Source organism: Leptodactylus fuscus, chromosome 7 (assembly GCF_031893055.1).
Source record: "Leptodactylus fuscus isolate aLepFus1 chromosome 7, aLepFus1.hap2, whole genome shotgun sequence".
NCBI lineage: Eukaryota > Metazoa > Chordata > Amphibia > Anura > Leptodactylidae > Leptodactylus > Leptodactylus fuscus.
In genome coordinates this window covers 57,650,380-57,665,110 of record NC_134271.1, presented here as the reverse complement: position 1 = coordinate 57,665,110, position 14,731 = coordinate 57,650,380, and positions in this window count along the sequence as shown.

The window sequence follows — 14,731 nt, the reverse complement described above, 5'->3', positions numbered from 1 at the left end:
GTTTTAAAAACTTAGAGAAAATAAACATTTATAGTTAAGAAATGACTGAGCGTAGGGCGTGACATACCATATTGTACAAATGCACAGAGGCTCAGTAGGTAAGTAATCCCAATGCCACCTTAAGGCCCCACATTGCGGAAATGTAGCATTTTTTGTTGCAGGTTTTGCTGCGTTTTTTTGAGTCAAATTCAGAAGTGGCTTAATAAGGAAGGGAAAATATAAAGGAAACTCCTAGACGTTTCCCTTTTGTTTAATTCACTCCTGACTTAGGCTCTATGAGCCATAGTTTGCCAAGACAAATCACAAAGTAAAAATTGAACAATTTGGAATAATCTGGTCGAATCTGGCTCATAGCGAATCAATTCACCCATCTCTACTGTATATGCACCTCCAAACTGTTCTGAATAGAAGTGGCCGTCAGTGCAAAATGCTTGCATGTCATTTCAAAAGAAGAATTCATTTTAGTTGATTCAATTACAGGCAGATAAATAAATCATATGAGATGATGGAGGAAGAATGTCTGCATTGAGCTGTGTGAGCCTGACTGCACATAATGCTGCAGACACTGCACAGTTAACCCGTTCATTGCCAACAATCTATTTTTGACAGTCTGTGACTTGTCAGTTTGAGTCTGTCACAGAGTGTTTTATATTGTTTTTACTAAAGTCAGTCCTGTTAATGAAAATATTTTTGTTAAGATTTTTTTTTTTTTGCTAAATACGAGCTGCCATTGTAATAGAAAAACAGTTATGCACCATGTGCTAATCTAAAAAAAATATCATTGTGAAAGTTTTTTTTTGTTAATTAATAGACATACAAACTGTCATTGTAACAGCAAATCAGTGACTCAGCCTGTACTAGTGTGAAAAATCTCTGTTTGCTAATGGATTTTATTTTGTTAATCAATACACACAAATTACCATTGTAATGAAAAAAAAAGCAAACTGATTGTTGTAGTATTGTAAGGGAATTGCTAAGACAGCAATTCCCAGAACTGTTAAACCCTGGGAGGGGCACAAGGGACAGTGAGCCCTAAGCTGAAGCCCCCCGCTTTCCCTTCCTATTGCCAGGCCCTATCCTAGGTAATAGGTGACAACCACGAGGACAGTCCCTCCCTGAATATGTGAAACACAAAACGCAGACAAGACAAACAACAACAAAGGGAGGTCAGCTAGCCAGGGTTCGGTAACAGGAGAGCGATGCAGTGCCAAATTGGAGTCAAGAGAATAGTCAATGAGGAAAGCCAAAGGTCAAGTATAATAGTATAAGCAAAGCAGGGACAGTAAGAGCAGGTATGCACACGGCAATAGCAAGCATAGGTGTGAATGGGAACCAAGGCTAAATAGGGAGGAAGAACCCACCCATGGAGTTCACAGAAAGGCAGCTGTCAGTCACAGGGCAAGGCCAGATTAACCACTTAATGGACAGAGACAACATAGGCAGAAGACGGGTGTGGTGCAAATGCAATCACAGAACTAGAGCCGAGTTCACACAGTGCGACCAAAAACTTTAATCCAAGAACCAAACTGCACCCGCCTCCTGCGCCACAGCATGCGAGCAGAGGGTGGTGCAGTGATCCGAACAGGCAGAGATGTTACAAGTATGTTCAGGTCTAAAAAACACTGCACTGACTTTTTTAGTGCTTAGTGCTTTGCTATTTTTCTTGAAATAGTTAGAAAAAATGTATATGCAGTGTCAGAATTGTTGCCTATCACTATTATAATTAAGAAGTGTGACGTAAAATGGTCAGATAAAAACAGGGAAGGCTAAAGGAGGGGGAGAAAGAAATACATGTGCAAGTACTAACAATAGCAATGTGGGTGGCAACAGCAACACTACTTCTGGTCTTGGCAAGCCCCATCAGTAGCCACAGTGTTGTTGTGCTTCCTGAAAATAAAGAGGTTTTTGAAAGCAGTGAAATGCATATATTGAGTCAGAGTTCTGTGTGTTCGTACTCTACTTCTGTTGTAACAGGTAATTTACCACACTGTGACACTGTGTTTCTGCACTGCACTTAACTTTCAAAAGGTGGCACTAGATTGAGTTTCCCTGTTTCCATCAAGGAAAACTTATTGGCATATTCAAAGCTCATGGAAGAAAAGTGTAATATAAGGTCACACAGGTCACACTCCTGGCTGGACAGAAAAAGTAATGTAAGCCTCCCTGACATAATGGAGACTAGACACTGAAGAGCTCCGACAGGAAGTATCTTACATGAAGTGACTACGTTAAAATAACATATCACCACACACACATTGTTAAAACATAATAAAAATGGCTGTGTGTCCCTTTAATAGAGGGAAGAAACTTTTAACTTCATGCAATGTGAGCTATTGTTATAAGTAGGTCTCAGTAACCCATTGGAATATTTATTCTACTCAGCCCCCAGCGGGCAGCAGTAAAGGAGAAAGGACTGATTTACACAAGCTCTTTATAATTGCTTTTCAATATTCATCTGTTCATTTTATTGAAATGGGGACATTTTCTGCTCTGGTCTTTCCTTTCCAGGCTCAGCACAATGTAAATATCAGATAGAATAGGTTATTATTTTTCCACGTTCCGTCACTTTACCATAAGCATGTTGTATTGACTTTGATAAACAACCTGTCGGAATGGTTTAGGTCCCCCCCCCCAATCTGATCTAATAGATGGATGTCCTTCTAGTAATTACTTCTGAAAATAAATGCACAAACATAAGACATGTCCATTATGTGCAGCTCTGTTATGGAAATAGAAATTAGCTATTGATCGCTTCTGTTCGGCCAACGAATTTTAATCGGAGAATATAAAAAGTTAATCTTTTTCGAAGTTGTCTGTTATCACCGTTGACATCTGACATGACATGTAATGTGTGTCCGGGCTATGGTAAAACCACATATTATAAAACTCAGTGGTTAGCTGAAGTCTGTATGACGGATCTGTTACACCATTATGGTTTCCAGTTTTCAGCAGACCCAAGGCTTATTCACTTCTTTACTGCCTTATAGTATTTTCTCTTGTACTAGCCATGTAGTGCTAGCATCTTTAACTATTTAATGACGCAGTGTAGTTTGGGCATTAATGCTCAGTGACATTTCATGATATTTCATATTTTTCATAACTTTTTTTTCTGTTGACAAAGCTATGTGAGGGTTTATCCTCTGCACAATGGGTTGCACTTTCGTTTGCTACAATTTTGGGGTACATATAATGTTTTCATTAGCTTTTATTAAAATTTTTGGGGTGTTAGTGTGGGAAAACCCCATAAGGCCGGGATCACATCTGTGCCCCGGCCTTCGCTTTCAGGTTTCCGTCTTCTTTTGGGAGAAGACGGAAACCTGGCAGACAGTGTCCGGCCATGAGCACCTGTGAGTGTTTTGTGCTCTCTGCGGCGAAACCGTTTTTTTAAAGAGGACCTTTCACCACTTTTGCCCACAGGCAGTTTTATATACTGCCGGAAAGCTGACAGTGCGCTGAATTCAGCGCACTGTCGGCTTTCCCGATCTGTGCCCGGTGTAAAGAGCTTACGGCGCCGGTACTGTAGTGCTCTATGGTCAGAAGGGCGTTTCTGACAGTCAGTCAGAGACGTCCTTCTGCCTCGCGGCGCCTATCGCGCTGTGCTGTGGAGCCGGGAGGAACGCCCCCTCCCTCTGCTCACACAGCTCGTCCATAGACGAGTATTATCAGGAGGGGAGGGGGCGTTCCTCCCCGCTCCACAGCACAGCGCGATAGGCGCCGCGAGGCAGAAGGACGTCTCTGACTGACTGTCAGAAACGCCCTTCTGACCATAGAGCACTATGGTACCGGCACCGTAAGCTCTTTACACCGGGCACAGATCGGGAAAGCCGACAGTGCGCTGAATTCAGCGCACTGTCAGCTTTTCGGCAGTATATAGAACTGCCTGTGCCAAAAGTGGTGAAAGGTCCTCTTTAACCAGACACAAAATCCTGCATGTCTGACTTTGTGTCCGGTTAAAAAAAAATGGTTTTGCCGCAGAAAGCACAAAACGCTCACAGGCGCTCACGGCTGGACACCTACCAAACCCATTCAAATGAATGGGTTTGAAAACGGACTGCAGGTTTCCATCTCCTGTCCAGTTTTTCGGGCAGGAAATGGAAACCTGCAAAATGGAGATTGGGCGCTGGTGTGAACCCGCCCTAATTCTGTCATTATTTTTTTGCAGTTAGTTTTTATGATATTCCATCTGCATTGAAAATGACATAGAAACTTTGTCCAGCAGGTCACTACAATTACGGCAGTACTATATTTATATTGGTTTTATTATGTTTTATCACTTTTACTAAATAAAATGTCATTTTTCAAAAATAAATGATTTACCTGGGGGTCACCATATTATGATTTCTATAACTTTTTTACTGTCTTGTTGATATATTAAGTGTATTCACTGTACGGGATAAATAATTGGATAGTGCTGACCTATACGCTGAGCATTAACCATACCTTCGGCTCGACATAATTTTACAATGCTGAGTGGGTAGAGGTTAGTGTTATAAACCCCTTGTTAACAGAAATCCTATATCAATTGTTTAAAATTATACACCCCTTTATAAATCCATATACACTGTCAAAGTAGTGGGATCTATTAAGAAACTGACCTATCACAGCTGATATGGCTTTAGCTATGTGCCCTTTTTCATACACAAAGCCACTTGCACCTATATAGCCATAATTCTCTTTTTATTATATAGTCATAAGCCTGATATTTCCATAAAGGTTTATGACTTTTGTTCCTACGGTATGATGCCATATAGCTCTTGTTTCCTGTGATGCCACATAGCAATTACTCCTAATGGTCATATAACTTTAGCCCATATACATCTTACTTTTAGATAGCCCTATAATTTCCTAGATTTCTACCTATGAAGCCATAAACATTTCCTGCTTATAAAGCCGCACATTTATTTAAGTATTCTAAAGCCATATACTCCTTATTCCTATAAGCCATATATTCACTGTTCCAATACGTGAAGTCTCATACTTCCAGCTCCAGTAATGTTTGTACCAGTCACTTTGAGCCATATACAGCCAGTCCCCACAAAGTCGAATAACCTTTCCTACCACTATGTTCCAAGTCTTTTGTTCCTATAAATCTATGTTCCTGTTATTCCTTATTATTTCCTATTTCTGTCTATTCCTATGCCTCTTGCTCTTATATAGCCACATACTTTGTATAAAGCTATATAGACCTTAATATACAAATCCAGGCCTCTGTGAAAATCTAATTTTCTTGAAAAGAATGAATATCAATATTCTCTGACTATTTCCAGGGAAATAACCCAGCAGAATAATACAAGCCATATGCCGATGTTGTGTTCCGCTTGTAAGTTTCTTCTGTTTTGCTTGTTTAGTACACGTTGTCCTAGATACATCTTAATTACTTATTTCTCTCTGTCCCACAGGCTACTTTCTCCATAAGAGGTGACCCAGATCAGGTAGGTCACAGTGTGAAGCAGACGGGCAGCGTCTCTCCTCCTTAGCTTTGTACATTGAACTTCAGCGGGAGGGACTTGACACTTTGAATCTGAAAATAATGGGTTAGAGCTTCAGAAATCTTCCAGAATGTGGCCCCATGGGGTTCTCTGTCCATATACTTCATTCATTATTCCATCCGCATGCTTCTGAAGGCCACATAAAAACCTTACTATTTTTTGCAAAGGATGCAAAACACATGCACACTACTGAAGACATGGATGGAGCACTGGGCTGTGTATGCAATATTTTATTTAACTGTATTTCAAGAGATTCTATTTAGAATAGAGGGCACATAAATGAAAGATGGGGTCAACGGTGCCTTCCCCAGGGGCGGATCCAGGGCCGGGCGAGCCGGGCAACCTTAGCGGGGCCCCGCGGCCCGGTCCTAACAAAATGGTCCCGGTCAGCCTCGGGCAAGTGCCGGGGCCCTCAGAGCCTCTGGGGGCCCCCCGGCACTTGCCTGTCACGATTTCAGCTCATCGGCGTCCGTCCGCCGATGAGCTGGAATACATACGCGATGCAGGAGCTGTAAAATCAGCTCCTGCTTTAAAGCTCCGGCCCGGCTTGCGTGTGTAGGCGCGATGACGTCATCACATCACGCTTACACACGCAAGCCGGGCCGGAGCTAAGCAGGAGCTGATCTCACAGCTCCTGCATCGCGTATGTGACTGGAGAGAGGAGCGTCGGGGGAACGATGGAAAGTGAGTGATGGAAGGTGAGTGTGTTTGTTTTGTATTAAATATTAAGGTGGAACATAATGAAGGGGGCCCATGAAACTGGGGGGCAAATGAAGGGGAGGGGGGGAACGGCATGACACTGGGGAAGATGAAGGGGGTGGGGAGAGAACGGCATGAAACTGGGGACAGAGATGGAGGGGGCCCAATGAAACTGGGGGGCAAATGAAGGGGAGGGGGGAACAGCATGACACTGGGGCAGATGGAGGGGGGGAGAACAGCATGACACTGGGGCAGATGGAGGGGGGGAGAACGGCATGACACTGGAGCAGATGGAGGGGGGGAGAACAGCATGACACTGGGGCAGATGAAGGGGGAGAACGGCATGACACTGGGGCAGATGAAGGGGGGAGAACGGCATGACACTGGGGCAGATGGAGGGGGGAGAACAGCATGACACTGGGGCAGATGAAGGGGGAGAACAGCATGACACTGGGGCAGATGGAGGGGGGGGAACGGCATGACACTGGGGCAGATGGAGGGGGGGAGAACGGCATGACACTGGAGCAGATGGAGGGGGGGAGAACAGCATGACACTGGGGCAGATGAAGGGGGAGAACAGCATGACACTGGGGCAGATGGAGGGGGGGGAGAACGGCATGACACTGGGGCAGATGGAGGGGGGGAGAACGGCATGACACTGGAGCAGATGGAGGGGGGGGGAGAACGGCATGACACTGGGGCAGATGAAGGGGGGGAGAACAGAATGACACTGGGGCAGATGGAGGGGGGGAGAACAGCATGACACTGGGGCAGATGAAGGGGGAGAACGGCATGACACTGGGGCAGATGGAGGGTGAGAACAGCATGACACTGGGGCAGATGGAGGGGGGGAGAACAGAATGACACTGGGGCAGATGGAGGGGGGGAGAACAGCATGAAACTGGTGCAGATGAAGGGGGAGAACGGCATGACACTGGGGCAGATGGAGGGGGAGAACAGCATGACACTGGGGCAGATGAAGGGGGGGAGAACGGCATGACACTGGGGCAGATGAAGGGGGAGAGAACAGCATGACACTGTGGCAAATGAAGGGGGGGAGAACGGCATGACACTGAGGCAGATGAAGGGGGGAGAATAGCATGACACTGGGACAGATGAAGGGGGAAGAATAGCATGACACTGGGGCAGATGAAAGGGAGAGAACAGCATGACACTGGGGTGGATGGAGGGGGGAGAACAGCATGACACTGGGGCGGATGAAGGGGCGAGAACGGCATGACACTGGGGCAAATGAAGGGGGGGAGAACGGCATGACACTTGGGCAGATGAAGGGGGGAGAATGGCATGACACTGGGGCAGATGAAGGGGGGGAGAACAGCATGACTCTGAGGCAGATGAAGGGGGGGAGAATGGCATGACATTGGGGCAGATGAAGGGGGGGGAGAATGGCATGACATTGGGGCAGATGAAGGGGGGAGAACGGCATGACACTGGGGCAGAGACGGGGGGGACATGAAACTGTGGGCAGATAAAGGGGGAGAATGGCATGAAACTGGGGACAGAGATAGAGGGGGGGACATGAAACTAGGGGTAGATGAAGGGTGTATATGAAAATGGGGAGAGATGGAGGGGGGACATATAATTTACGTGTGACTGTAGGCGGATTATACTGTGTGGAATCACATGAAAAATGAATGAGAATGGGCGGAGTCAACATAAAAGTGGGCGGGGCCTAATTTGCTGCGGCGCGTAGGGCCCCGCCAAAGTCAATTGCCCAGGGCCCCGCAAACCCTGGATCCGCCACTGGCCTTCCCCTACAAAGCCTTCCTATATAAACTGTACAGCAGGATGGAATTCACGTGGTGGAAAGTTCAAGACCGTTCGTGCTCAGTTTAAGACCCGATGTAGTAATTTCTATTGGTCCATGCAAAAATTACCAATAGTTGGGTTAATATCCTACTTAAATAGCAGGAGTGTTGCTGCTCATTCTCAAAGGTAATATATTGTACCCATTGGATTTGGGCTGCAATAGTGCACTCAGCTATTGTGTTAAGTGGGGACTGATGAAATAAGTCGGTCGGTTCTTTCTCCTCAATAAGAAATGTTGTTATATGATTTTGTGTGTATATTTTGTGTGATTTAATAAAGTATTAATAAAGTTTGATTTTTTTAGTGTTCCATTGTTAGAGGGTGACTCTCTTATTCGATCATAGTATTATCTGACAGGACGCAGTGGCGTAACTAGGAATAGCGGGACCCCCTGGCGAACTTTTGACATGGGCCCCCAACCCTTGACCGACCCCCCAACCTGAAGACACTGACCAACCCCCCCCCCCCCGCATTCATGCCTGCAATTTTATGCACCATAATTGTCCTTGCACAAAGTATTATGCCCCATAGTGACTCCTGCAGAGTATTATCCCCCATAGTAGCCCTTGCACACAGTATTATGCTTCATAGTGGCCCCTGCACACAGTATTATTCCCCATAGTGGCCCCTGCGCACAGTATTATGCCCCATAGTAGCACCTGCACACAGTATTATGTCCCATTTTGGACTACCCATGAACAATTATTATACTTTGGGTTTTTTTCAGACGCCAGAGTATAATAATCGGAGACCCAGGTGAGGATACAAACATAAAAAAAACAATGTTACTTACCTCTCCCTGGCTCTGGTATGGTCCCTGCTGATGTCGGCCATCTTAAATAATGTACGGGATGTCACGTGTGCAGGGGCTTGTGTTGTGATGCATAAGGACACAAGCCCAGCCCATGTGATGTCTGGGACTTCACACAAGTAGGCCTGAAGTCTGCCGGAGGCAAGAAAGGTAAGTAACACTGTTTTTTATGTTCCCTCACTTCCCCTGGGCCTCCAATCATTATACTTGGGGGTCTGAAAAGGTATAGGCTGTGTATAACAAAGACCAGTGGCGTAACGAGGAATGGCGGGGCCCCATGGCGAACTTTTGACATGGCCCTCCCTCCCCCTTCCTGACACTAAAGACCTTGACCAACCGACCTCCGCCGCATTCCTGAGCTCTCTATTATGCCCCATAGTGGCCCCTGCATACACCATTATGCCCCATAATGAACACCCATGAACAATTAATATACTCTGGGGTCTGGAGACCCTGAAAGTAACCGCTTTTTAATGCGTATAGGTTTCTGTTTGGGGGGTCCCAAGCAGACTCCACGAACGGAAACTTGAATGCAGATGCCTAATGCAGATGCCTAAACATCACATTATAAAATACAATTCTAGTATGTATAATGGTAGACATGTATAGAAGCAAATACAGATAGATAGATAGATAGATAGGAGATAGATAGATAGATAGATAGATAGATAGATAGGAGATAGATAGATAGATAGATAGATAGATAGAGGAAACATATGCCAACATTTGCATAATAAGTGTAAACATAAACACCAAACAACTCCATGCCCTGGAACTTTGCTCCTGGCTTTCGCCCGAAATGCCAGACCGCCTTCCGACAGCGGGCATGCGGACCATCTCATCTCTGGGGCATGGAAACCTTCCGCCTGCTGTGACAACTAAGAACCTAAAGAAAAGAAACAGTTAGCCATCGACAAAAACAACCACCGTGAGGGCAGGGTGGGAGGGAGATCCTCTCTACAGCCGACACTGCGAGAAGGTGCTTCCACAGCCACGTGACCTCATTTATATAAGGGACTGCCCTTTGAACCTAAGGGCCAATCAATGTCAAACCGCCAATGAGTCTCCAATAGGTTTAAAGGTAAACCTCTGCTAGCTCTCGCCCTCCAGTCCCAGCCCTTCTCTCTACACGCTTCAAGGGCTTCAAGACACTGCAATGGAATCTGACCCTAAGCGACTTCCTGGAACCTTGTACCTGTGATACTTTTCCTTTGATGAGTATCATTTTTGGCTTCCAGACTAACAAATAGAGTAGAACTGTCTGCATCACAGGCTGTGATAGGAGATTTGCTTCCCAGGATTATCAGAGTGATACAGAAATCATGACCGGGATATCCCTACGTCCCTCAGGACACCAGGATGTTACCCCTGCCCACCCCCCCTCCAAACCCCACCCCCCCTCCCCAGATTGAATACCCTGACACTTAACCTAAAATAACTCAGGCGGACACCAAATTCCGATGGATTAGAACGGCCACAACAGCCAATTTATTAATAATTAGTATAACAAATTAAAGTAAACAACTTATTAAATGGAAGATCTGGCAGGGCCCACCAAAAGGACAGCAGTAAATAACTCCCAGCCGCAACACGCCGACTCGAGAGCAGACAATAGTCCAGAATACTGCTTGTGCAAAACAACTCATTAATAATTATTTAACGTACTTTCTCCCATAGTGCATCACTGAACAGTGGGGGGGTACCCTACACCTTGGGCCCCCAATATTCTCCCCAAAATGACCTCAAAGCGTGCCCTGACAGACCTTCCAACCGCCGGCTGTCGTGACAGAGAGGACGGTAACCTGAAAAACAAAAGAGAAAAAACAAAAAGACACAACCAAATATCAAGACAATAAAAATTAGGGCGGGAGGGAGGGAAAGATCTTGCTTCAGGGCAGGCACAGGGAAGATAGGGAGAGAGAGGGGATATATATATATCCCCAGGGGGGTCATGGCCCGGTCACCACCTGGAGACCAGGCCATGAACTGTAAACAACTAATCAGGAGTTAACCCCTAACATGCTGCAGAGAAGGCTCATGCACGACTCAGGAATCCCAGTCATGACGGCCTGCGCTTATTTCATTCAGCTACGGCCCTCCCTTGACCGGGATATCCCTACGTCCCTCAGGACACCAGGATGTTACCCCTGCCCACCCCCCCTCCAAACCCCACCCCCCCTCCCCAGATTGAATACCCTGACACTTAACCTAAAATAACTCAGGCGGACACCAAATTCCGATGGATTAGAACGGCCACAACAGCCAATTTATTAATAATTAGTATAACAAATTAAAGTAAACAACTTATTAAATGGAAGATCTGGCAGGGCCCACCAAAAGGACAGCAGTAAATAACTCCCAGCCGCAACACGCCGACTCGAGAGCAGACAATAGTCCAGAATACTGCTTGTGCAAAACAACTCATTAATAATTATTTAACGTACTTTCTCCCATAGTGCATCACTGAACAGTGGGGGGGTACCCTACACCTTGGGCCCCCAATATTCTCCCCAAAATGACCTCAAAGCGTGCCCCGACAGACCTTCCAACCGCGATAACTCTATTGCATGACCCCTTATGCAATAGAGTCCGCCCACACCCGCAGGGCTCGCTCAATACCATCCTGAAGAGCTAAAGACCATAAATCATACCTAACGTCATTAAGGTGTACCCCATCCTTGCTCATGTGGCCGTTCTGAGGAAGCTCCAGGTCATGATGGCGCACCACCACACCGCCATTACGAGCTACAAAAGCGGAGACAGCCCTATTAACCTTCTTCCTAGCTTTGTTTAATTTATCAACGGAACGGGCACCGCGCCAGGACATCCTGGCCACAATGTCTGACCAAACTATAACTAAACCCGGATACAATGACCACAACCTGAGCATGTCATACTTGATGTCACGAATCAGCTCACGGGAGGTACGCACACCCATGTCATTGCCTCCTGCATGAACTACAAGCACATCTGGTGGACGGTCCAGACGGACATAAAAATGCAAAGTGGGCAACAGACCACCCCAAACAAGACCCCGAACCCCAATCCATCTAACCACAACCTGCTCACGGGGGAAACCCAACTGCCTACCGTCGGGACGGACAGAAGCACGGACGGCACCCCAATGCACATAAGAATGTCCAAGGATCCAGACAAGGCAAGGCGCAGTACCTGCAAGAAAAACAAAGATACAAGGAAAAACAGCTAACCAACCAGACAATCAAAAGAAAATTCAGCAACATTACACCAAGTGAGGGCGAACATAGAGCTGATAACGACGCGAGCCCCAACGACCCACTCTCATAACCACCGGCTCGGGTAAATTGCAGCGAGCGGCCTCCGTTGCCGCCCCTATACGAAAGGAATGAGAGCTGTAAGAATCAGACGTGTAACCCAACACCCCTAAAACCTTACGAAAAACAGCAGTAAATTGATAACGGGACAGAGCCCGTCCAGACTCGTGTATCAAAAAGGCCTTCCCACCGGAAGGACGCACCACAAGAAAATCACGCACTGCAGCAACAGGGCACGAGGCGGCACCCGGAACCGGAAACAAACGAACAGCAACACCCTTTCCATCCGGATCAACCTTACTGCGCCGCAACTGGCAGACCACCGAAGTCTCACAAAACTGCACATGCTGCAGCCACAAACCGTCATGAGCCAGGCCAGAAGAACTAACCAACTCCCCCACCCGGAAAGCCCCATAAAAGGCCAACGAAAAAGCCACCAAGAACAACCTAGTCTCATATGAGCTCCAGCAAACGGACCGCAGCCGGCAACAAATGGATTCTAGCATAGCAAAAGTTACAGGTCGCCTCCCGTCAGGGGGAGGGGCAGAACGACTAAACCCCCGAAGAGACTGGCGAACCAAAAAATGCTTAGTAAGATCAGTGAGATTGAACAACTTAAACCAAAAGGATAAAGCGGCTAAGCTCCGTCCAGCTCCGGACTTAGACATACCAGCAGAAAAACAACCCCCCAGCCATGACAGTAGCATAGACACAGAGGCACCTGTATAAGCATCCTGACCATGCTGGTGACAGAACATGGACCATTCTCGCCAAGACCGGATATACGCCTTCCACGTGGAGTCACACAACGATCTTCCTAATAACATCAAGGCCGTCCGGACGCCAGATTCCAAAGGTGCACAGGACAGGGGGTTCCATGGACTTCCGCCTCTGGAGCCAAGGCCCGAAATTGATCCCACTGAAAGCGAGAGAGGGCGTCAGCAATAGAATTGAGAACCCCAGGGACATGGCGCGCAGAGAGCCACACATTCCAAGACAAACAGGAAAGAACTAAATGTCGGACCAGACGCACAACAGGAGGAGAAGAGGCAGACAAGCTGGTAAGGACATCCACCACAGACAAATTATCACACAAAAAACGGACTCTCTTATTGGCCAACAAAGGACCCCAAACCTCCACAGCTGCAACAATCGGAAACAACTCTAGTAAAGTCATATTGCGTGTCCAACCTAAATCTCGCCATTCAGGCGGCCACTCACCAACCATCCACCTTCCCTGAAAATAGGCACCAAAACCGCAACTACCAGACGCATCTGTGGACAAAGAGAGATCTGAGCTGTCCATCCAAGCATCTTGCCAAACAGACTTGCCATTATACTGGGAAAGAAAGGAGGACCAAAACTGCAGATCCGCTCTATGCTCTGCCGTAAGCCGAATAAAGTGAGCAGGGTTAATAACCCCCGCAGTGGCCTGAGCTAGACGGCGGCAAAAAATTCTCCCCATAGGGATGACTCTGCAGGCAAAATTCAATTTGCCCAACACAGACTGCAGTTGGCGCAACCTAACTTCCCGGTAAAGGAGCAAATGACCTATTTCTTTCTCCAAATCCCGCACCTTGTCAATGGGCAAACGGCATTCCATAGCCACGGAATCAATTTCGATTCCCAAAAACTTCAGAGTCGTGGTCGGGCCCTCCGTCTTATCCGCAGCAAGGGGGATACCAAAGCGCTGTGCCACCTGCTGCAAAGTGGACAAAAGGACCGAACAGACCCGTGAACCTGCTGGACCAATACATAAAAAATCGTCTAGATAGTGCAAAATAGTCCTCAATCCAGACTCCTCTCTGACAACCCACTCAACAAAAGTAGCAAAACACTCAAAGAACGCACAAGAAATAGCACAACCCATAGGGAGACACCGATCTACGTAATAAGCACCCTCCCAACGAAAACCCAGGAGATACAAACTACTCGGATGGATAGGGAGCAAGCGAAAGGCCGCCTCCACGTCCGCTTTAGCCATAAGGGCTCCAGGACCGCAGAGGCGAACCATGTCCACAGCTCGATCAAAGGACACATAGGACACCGAACATAAATCAACATCAATGCCGTCATTAACAGACAGCCCCCTTGGGAATGAGAGGTGGTGGATAAGACGAAATTTATTAGGCTCCTTTTTGGGCACAACCCCCAAGGGAGACACGTGCAGATTGGGCAACGGGGGAGTAGAAAAAGGACCAGCAATACGGCCTAAAGCCAACTCGTTTGACAACTTATCGGACACCACCTCAGGCCGCAAGCGGGCTGACTTCAAATTCTGGTGACAGGAAGAAGACACTGGAATAACAGAAGGAATCACAAAACCATCCCTGAAACCATTCAACAAAAACTGAGCAGCACGCTGATCTGTATACCTATTTAGGTACGGCAGCATCGGATCTAACAGAACTGGGGTCCTCCCTTTTTGCAGCGGACTCAGCCTGCTTAGCTCGCTGCTTCTTAAAGCAGTGAGAGGCTGCATGAGTGCCCCCACAGTGGGAGCACTCATGCTTGAAGCGACAGGTGCCGGCAAACCGGCACTGTCCCTCATTGTACTGCCAGCAACAACCGGGACGGACCACAGAGGAGGATGCTTGTCCCGAAGAGGC